Source organism: Paramormyrops kingsleyae, chromosome 2, assembly GCF_048594095.1.
Source record: "Paramormyrops kingsleyae isolate MSU_618 chromosome 2, PKINGS_0.4, whole genome shotgun sequence".
Taxonomy (NCBI): Eukaryota; Metazoa; Chordata; class Actinopteri; order Osteoglossiformes; family Mormyridae; genus Paramormyrops; species Paramormyrops kingsleyae.
Genome location: NC_132798.1, coordinates 11,392,501 through 11,400,562, shown reverse-complemented (window position 1 = coordinate 11,400,562; position 8,062 = coordinate 11,392,501).

The window sequence follows — 8,062 nt, the reverse complement described above, 5'->3', positions numbered from 1 at the left end:
ATGCTGGCATGTTGGCATTAACGGATGGCTGTCAAGTTATTGATGTTTACAGGCCGTCTGCATTTGCCGCAGAGAAACAAAGAGCCTACCAGCGCCACCTGTGTGTCGTGAAGGGACTCCAACTGGGAGCTGAACTCAGTAATTTTAACTAATGTTTCTGTTAGTGACTGATCCGTAGGACGCAAACGGCAAGAGCACGATTTGTTGATTCAGCACTCATGATCCCCAGCTGTGAAATGAAACGATGCTATAGTTTGCTGCCTTATAATCGTGAACGCGGAATGTTCCCGCCCCCACTGAGAGTGGTGACAGTCCTCGTGGAGTGGTAGGCCATGCCCCCTGCAGGCACTGGGGTGTGCAGCTGCTAACGACACGCCTCTAGTAAAGACACGCGTCTACCACAGTGTTTCCCAATCCAGTCCCCTGGGACCCACAGACAGTCCACATGTTTGGGAGCTGGGATGGAGCAAAAATGTGGACCAGCTGTGGGTCCCCGAGGACCGGACTGGGAAACACTTCTCTACCACAAACCAAGACCTCACCTTCAAAGGTGCTGGAGTCTGCAAGCAGGGTGTCTCTAACCAGGGTAAGAGCACAGCTCTTTTAGGCACAGGTGTCTGTGACCTGGACGGGGCCCAGGGGCAGAAGTGGTCCAGTGCGAGAGGCCCATTGCTGGGCAACGTGCACACACTTAATATTTCAGCAGCTGTCAGCGCCGGGATTCTCCAGAGGTCTGAAAAACATGGGCAGGAAGGGAGCAAGTATCTCCTCCCCATCCCAAGAGGAGGAACAGTCCATGCATAAAAACCAACCGAGTAAGTGATAGGAGGTGAAAGGGCAATGTTTATCTGAAACATGGGCAATGTGACACACCCAGGGGGAGTCTCAGAACACGGAGGACCGGGAAGCATACAGCGGAAGGGAAGAGAGGGAAGGGAGGGAAGGGGGGAAAGGAGGGAAGGGAGAAATGATGGAAGGGAGCAAGGGAGGTGAGGGAGGAATGGAAGGAATGGAGGAAAGGAAGGGAGGGATGGAAGGAATGGAGGGAAGGGAGAAAGGGAAAGAAGGGAAGAACAGAGGGGAAGGAGGGAAGGGAGAAATGACAGAAGGGAGATAAGGAAGGAATGGAGGGAAGGGAGGAAAGAAGGAGGTTAAGGGAAGGAAAGGGGGCATGGAAGGGAAGGAGGGAAGGGAGAAAAGATGAAAGGAGGAAGGGAAAAAGTGAGGGAAGGGAGGAATGGAGGATATGGAGGAGGGGAGGGAGAGGGTGAAAGTACTCTTTGGGCATGACAGAGTACGAAGTTAACAATATAATTAGATCTCATGGGGGCTCTGCACTACATGTACATACTGAATCACACACATACACACAGGCTGATATTCCATCTACCTTCGCTCATTTCTTAAATGAATGTTCTCCTATCTCAACAGTCATGATCTACAAACTTTAGATATTTCCAAGAAACCAGATTTCTTATTAATAGTTAAGATAAGATGTCTGTATTTAATTAACATGTATAATGCTTCTGAAAACATTTTTAATCACTCTAAATAGTTTGATGTTTGTAACCCAATATGGCGAGTTGGTGAATGTCGACGTTATTTTTCCCACCAATCAGTAGCCCAGGGACAGGGAGGACATGAGTCGGCTTGGTAAAGGAGACCTATTCCATCAAGTGGAATTTATTGTCTCGTTATCAGCGCTTTGGTCTCAGGTGGCCACATGTGCCCAGTAGGCGCCAACCGGTGAGGCCCTGGGGCTCATGGCATACGCCACACACCTGGTCGCCACGGCAACGCCATCAAAGAGCTGATGAGGAGCGCTGGCAGATTCACACACACATGTTACTATGAATGCCTATTCAGGCAGCACTGGTGCTAGGCTGCTCCATTTACTGTAAATCCAGGAACATTTTAGAACTGTTACAAAAACAGCAGATTTATTTCCCGCCAAAATAAAATGCATGCAAAACACAACCGACGGCATAACAACCTTTAATAGCTAACGGCTTATGCCAGAACGCTTCTTCTTCACTTCTACCTGCTCTAATTTCTCTTGTTTATTGGGGTCATGTTCAATACAATTTAATTCTGCCTGAGTTAATGTAACCGACCTGTGTTCCATTCTCAGGTTGCAGTGCCCCATGCCAAACTGGTTGGGGGGGGAACCACGCTCCCATCGAGCAACAGGGTAATTTCCTCCATTCTACAGACATCAGTGGAAAGATTAGCAGATGCATTAATTGTGTCGATCGGCTCTGTCACCGAGCCACCGCGCGCTGATCCGGCGCGTTCCGGGCTGACGTCCTTATTGACCCAGGCCGCCCACGCGAGACGAGAAGTGCAGCGGCACAGGAAACGGTCGGGCGGCTGCTGGGATGCAGCACACTCACCGCCCCAGTGCGTTTATTATGCCCCCGAACGCTCGGGATTCCCCGAACAAGCAGAGCAGTCTGGGCCGCACACTCAGTCACACGCAGGTCAGAGGCCGGATCCAACCCTAAGCCCCGAACGGCCCCCAACAGTTTCAACATTATATACATTTATTTCTGTTTCTTTTTATCAGAAGGATGTTGCAGCTGCCAGGTTAAATGCCATTTAATTTTAAAAGGCACAACTTAGTGGAATGTCAAATGACAATGTACACATTATAAACACAACACACGTCTCCTTAATCAATATGCTTCTTCTTCTTATTATTATTGTTGTTGTTGATTTTAACAGCAACAACAACAACAACAATAATAATAATAATAATAATGCAGTTGTTTTTATACCCCCTTTCCCTTGTTAGGAATTCTTCGACCCCTGATAAAATCTCACCTTGTCCCCCCACATCCAGCCACCCAATTTTGCGTATTCATGGGGCCCTGTAAAGCCCTGGGTCCCCTGAATCTGCCAGGGTATCCGTTCCCTGACGCCGCGCCCCGATCATAGCCTCGCGGAGAAAGGGACCTCCGACACACTGTTTATTAATGTATCGGCAGGTTTTACCCCGAGAGGTATGACTGGATACCGAGACCTTTTGTTTCTGCCGTGCTTTTCCATCTCATATCCATTACAGGGGCTTACAAAGTGCCAGTTTTATTTCTATTGTCTCCAACCCATTTGGCCACATTAGTGCACAAACCAGCCTAACATTGCAGACATAAAGGATATTACCTCTTTCCTCTCAATATTCCTTTTTTACCTTCCTGAAAAGCCTGTCTTGTGGTTTTTCTGTGCTTATTTATTTGTTTATTCCTGTTTGTTTATCTGTCTCCTGCTGGTATTGCTCTTTCCTCGGATATCAGGTCACCTTTGTGGCTGTACAGTATTCCTCCTTACGGCCATTGGGACCAGAGCCCCACGCTGGATGTGTCCACGGGGAGGAACCACGCTCCACTGCACCTTCTCCTCGCTGAAGCTCTCTTTCCAGGAGATGTTTTACCATAATCTGCGTATTTGTTTGTGTTCTTTTACTGCCTGTGTTTCTTTTTATCTCATCATTTTGTTGCTATATCCATAAAATATGATATTATTTATTTGCAATATTTACTAGCTTAAACTTTGAGAACTTTAACCTTTTATTCTTTTATATTTTATTGTATTTTATGTGTTTGTTTGCTGTTAGTTTGTTTAGCTTTATTTCACTTATTTATTTCACTTAGATTCATTCCATCTTTATATAATTTCATTGACCCGGACTGTAGTTGCTCTGTCTTTGGTTTTATTTTAATTTCTTTTGTGAAGCACTATGAGCTGCATTCCATGAAAAGCACTATATAAATAATAATAATTATTATTATTATTGTTGTTGTTGTTGTTGTTGTTGTTGTTGTGCTGGTGGTATTTTGTTCTCCTGTCTCTTTGTTTCCATGCAGGACCTCAGCATACCGAAACGTAACGTGATACAGCTTGCTCTTACTGTACCATGCAATGCTCATGTAAGGATCTTACATGTTGTCACATGTTGTTCTATGCATAACTACATCCAGCGAACCTCATCACTTTTTGTCTCCAATAAGCTGTGTGGACATTTGAGTTTGAAATAAGACCTGACAAGTCAAACGCTGCAGACCTGATGCTCCACCTGTGATTGGCAATTGGTGATGCCCACGTTCCTCTGAGCAATAAGTTCTGTAAGCCAGCAGCCTCCAGTTTACCTTTTCCCAGTTTTGGTCCCAGCCGTGCTCTTAATTAGGTTTAATCAGGTTGTAAAAAATGACTGATTTAGGTGTCATATCTACTCAGAATTATGAGTTTTTAAAATTGTTTCAGGAAAATCATTTAAGTACTTAATAGTTTCGCTTAAAGGCAGCAATAATATTTTTACAGTTTTGTAAGAATTAATTAATCACATAATAAATTGGTCATAAGTGAGCACTTTAGTTAATTGTATAGTGACCAAATAAAGAAAATATTTCAAATAATCACTTCACCTTTACCTTTTTAATAATTGGCGTAAAAACTCTCAGAATTCACAGAGGGCTGCTATGCCGAAATGGCCGTACGGTTTGTTACAAATATGACGAGCAGCTCGGTCAAGCCTAATTAATAACGATCTCAGCTGGAGAGTCAGAGCGCACAGCGGTGCCTGGGGGAGCTCTGCAGCAAGGAGCTGCTCTGCTGCATGATGTCATTCGCCAGAAGCCTCAGCACGTTCCACAGCAACTCGTGCAGGTAAACAAAACGAAGCTGCCTCAGGCTACTGTTGTTGACAAACAATGTGCCCACCAGTAAAATGTCCTTCAGTGCATTTATGTTTGCATGTATGCACATATCTGTGTATATGTATGCATGTATGTTCGTATTTATTTCTTTGTTTATTTGCTTGCTTGTTTGCTTGATTATATATTCGTTCAATCATCCATTTAAGCGTTTTTTTGTTTATTTATGCTGATGGCCAGACCTTTTAGCCAGAACTTTAACATCCAGCTAAGGGTAATAAATTACCAGTGAACGCATTCTTTTCTTACCGGTGATGCTTCATAAACAACTTAAACAGTGGCAATTTCTTTTGTGTTTTTGAGATTTGTCTCTTTTCCAGGACACTCGATACCTACCTAGTGTTACTGGTCTTAGGATGAGTAGGTGTTTACAGGTGGGCGCCCGTGTTGCTGGGACTCAGTCCCAGTCCCAGGCTCAGTGCACACTAAAGAGTGAGCATTGTTTGGACTTTGGGCATCGTTAGGTCTGATCACTCGGGGCTGTAGCCCTGAGTATTTTAGCCCCCATGCCAATCTTCAAGGTAAACTTGACTTAGCCCCTGATCTATTCAATAGTTGGAAATGCCCCTGGTTTGGAATCTTATCACTGCCCAAGAACAAGACTTTGCACTCCTATTTTGTCCATACATTCATATCCAGGGCTGGATGGGACTTAAAAATCAGCCCTGGTCTGCACATATACACCCACAACACAAACATACATATGATAAAATTTTGGGGGTCCCCCAGGATGATCGGGGGGGGGGGGCTCTCCTCATTCTGTAGGCTTTGCTCTGGTTCTTTACATCCAGTCAGTGGTTCCAAGTTGCAGCAACTTAAGAGTGTAGCTTTGGACTCAACATTGATAGGGACCAAATCAACCCGGAAACCCGCCCTCCCACCCCCCCCAAACACACACAGAACTCCTTCAATATTGGTAGGGACACGTCCCTAGCATTCATACCGAAATCTACGCCTTTGTGGCAGTTACAAAATTCAAGCAAAACCCCGACCAATAAATGTACGGATTATTTGGGAGAAACTTGGCAGTACAGGACAGATGGTTCACATTGGGGGGGTCTTCTGAGATCTTGTGAAAATAAAACATTCAGCCATACTCCTTGAATCCTGGTGTAATAGCAAATGGAAATGCTCGCTAAAGATGTTGAATTTTTGAAGTATCACCATATCTCCTGGTTTTTAGATGAGTGTCCTTCAAAGGATTTTGACCATGGACAAAATCAAATACATAATTTTTTTCCTTAATGAAACCCAATGAAAACCAAAATTGATACTTTAATATGTGTTTAATATTTTTCATGGTCTGTAAATTCCTTTATTAAGATAAATAACCTCAACAAAGTGAGAGCAAAATTTTTGAGGTGTGAAAATTATCATCAGACTTTGTACCCATGAGGGTATTAAATGTATTTCAAGAGATATTCCATATTGTTTATTGTATCTCTGTCCTGAAATCGATACTTAATAGATCAGGTTCTACCGGGAAACATTCTAAGAAGCCTTTTTTCACCCCTGCAGATAATTTTCCACTCAGGCCTATTTTAAGTGAAATTTTTTCAAGGAACGATTGGTGCAAAACTATGCATGTTGACCAGTCTGGCCAGTGGCTTCTGTCACATGGCACCAGTGATATTCCCTGAGGGGGGGGTGGGTGTTAGATACAGCAGACAGTTTGGTAATACTTTACTTAACAGGGGAAAATACTTAGTAATAACTCAGTTACTACTGATGTATAACTTATGAACAAACATGAACAAACATAGTGGCTGCTTGAAGTAAAAGATGCATTACGGTTCATTAATGATGAACAAACATGAGATCAGTATTTCACTTCTGTTATTCATTGCTTGTTGCTTCAGTACTTCCTTCATATAGTAACTACTTGGGATGAAAGATGTGTCACGATTCATTAAGGATGAATTAACATGACATCAGTGTATAACTAAGACTTAGTTTGTGGTTAATTAATACATAAGTAATAGCATAATACTATATTTGTGCCCCGTTAAGTAAAGTGTTACCAAATATTTTACTCCACAGTGAAGCCACTGCTACACTTGGTGCAACTTTGGGATCAGATGTGAAAGTCAAGAGCCCTTCACTGAAAAGCGCAACAGAAATCAAACTTCAAAGCCAAGTCTCATCTGAAAGGCCGTGTGCTCAAAGGGGGGCTCCAGGCCGCCTGGGTGAGGTGCTCAGTGATACCGGCCACAGTAGGGGTACAAAAGCAGGTGGGGCATAGGTTAAAATACCAGACTTATGGCCAGAAATCCCCAGAGAGGAGCTGCAGTCGGGTTCTTGAGGTAGGAAATTAATCTCCCAATATCTAGAGGTATAAACAGATAAAACGGTAAGCCATACGAGCGGGCTAAGTGAAAAGTCTGCTAAGCTAAGCATAACTGTCGCTACAATCATTTTGTTGCATTTTTTATAATATTTCCATTCCTGCTGTTTGTTCTTACTCACTATTTCCCTGATGGGTAAAGGTCATCTCGTATTATGAGTTTTCCCTGCAATTATGTGAATGTCGCACTTAGACTGTCTCATAAGTGTGATTTATCACAAAATAATACATTTCATTCTTGCTGGCACTTTTACCTACTATGACTTAGATTTGTATGACTGCATATACTCAAGAGTACAACAGCTTGACCCCTTCTTGGATTGCAGCTGTGTGGTTTTTTTCTTCTTACTTTTACGCCACTCAAAAAGAATTCCACAGAGCTGGAGCATTGTGGGACTTTTCTCGGAGTGAGACTGCAGGAGACCTTCTGGCGCCACACCCGTCCTGGCCGCGTGGGCGGAGGTGGACCTCAAGGCTGGTGAGCAGTGGAGCAGACATGCGCGGCACGCTGGCGGACGTCCCGCGCTGCCGCTGATGGCAGCCCTTTCCTGCTGTTATTTATAACCGGCTTCAGAAATCGCGGTCCCGCACATCCATATCCTGGTGCCCTCTCCGCTCCTGTCCTCGCTCATGCTTCCTTCTGCTGTCGTACCCTTGGTTTGGAATAAATGCCAGTTCTGCCACCTTAGCTGACTCACATTATGGTTCCCCCACCGCCCGACTGAAGCTCGGCGAGGAAAACCGTGTCCCTTGGGCCACCGCCCTTGAGTTTTTTGACATTAGTCCTTTCTATCTGAATTTAACACGCAGCAAGGTCATTAAAGTCAAACTCACTATGTGTCATACGCAGAGTACGGCAGACACGTCTGTACAATGAAACACTTGTGAGGGGGCTCAAGCAAAGGCACGTATAATCACACATACAATACATGTGTACCACAGAAACACATATAAAGGAAGGGGAGAAGGTAAACGAGTAAAGTATATAAGAGTAATATAAGGCAATAAG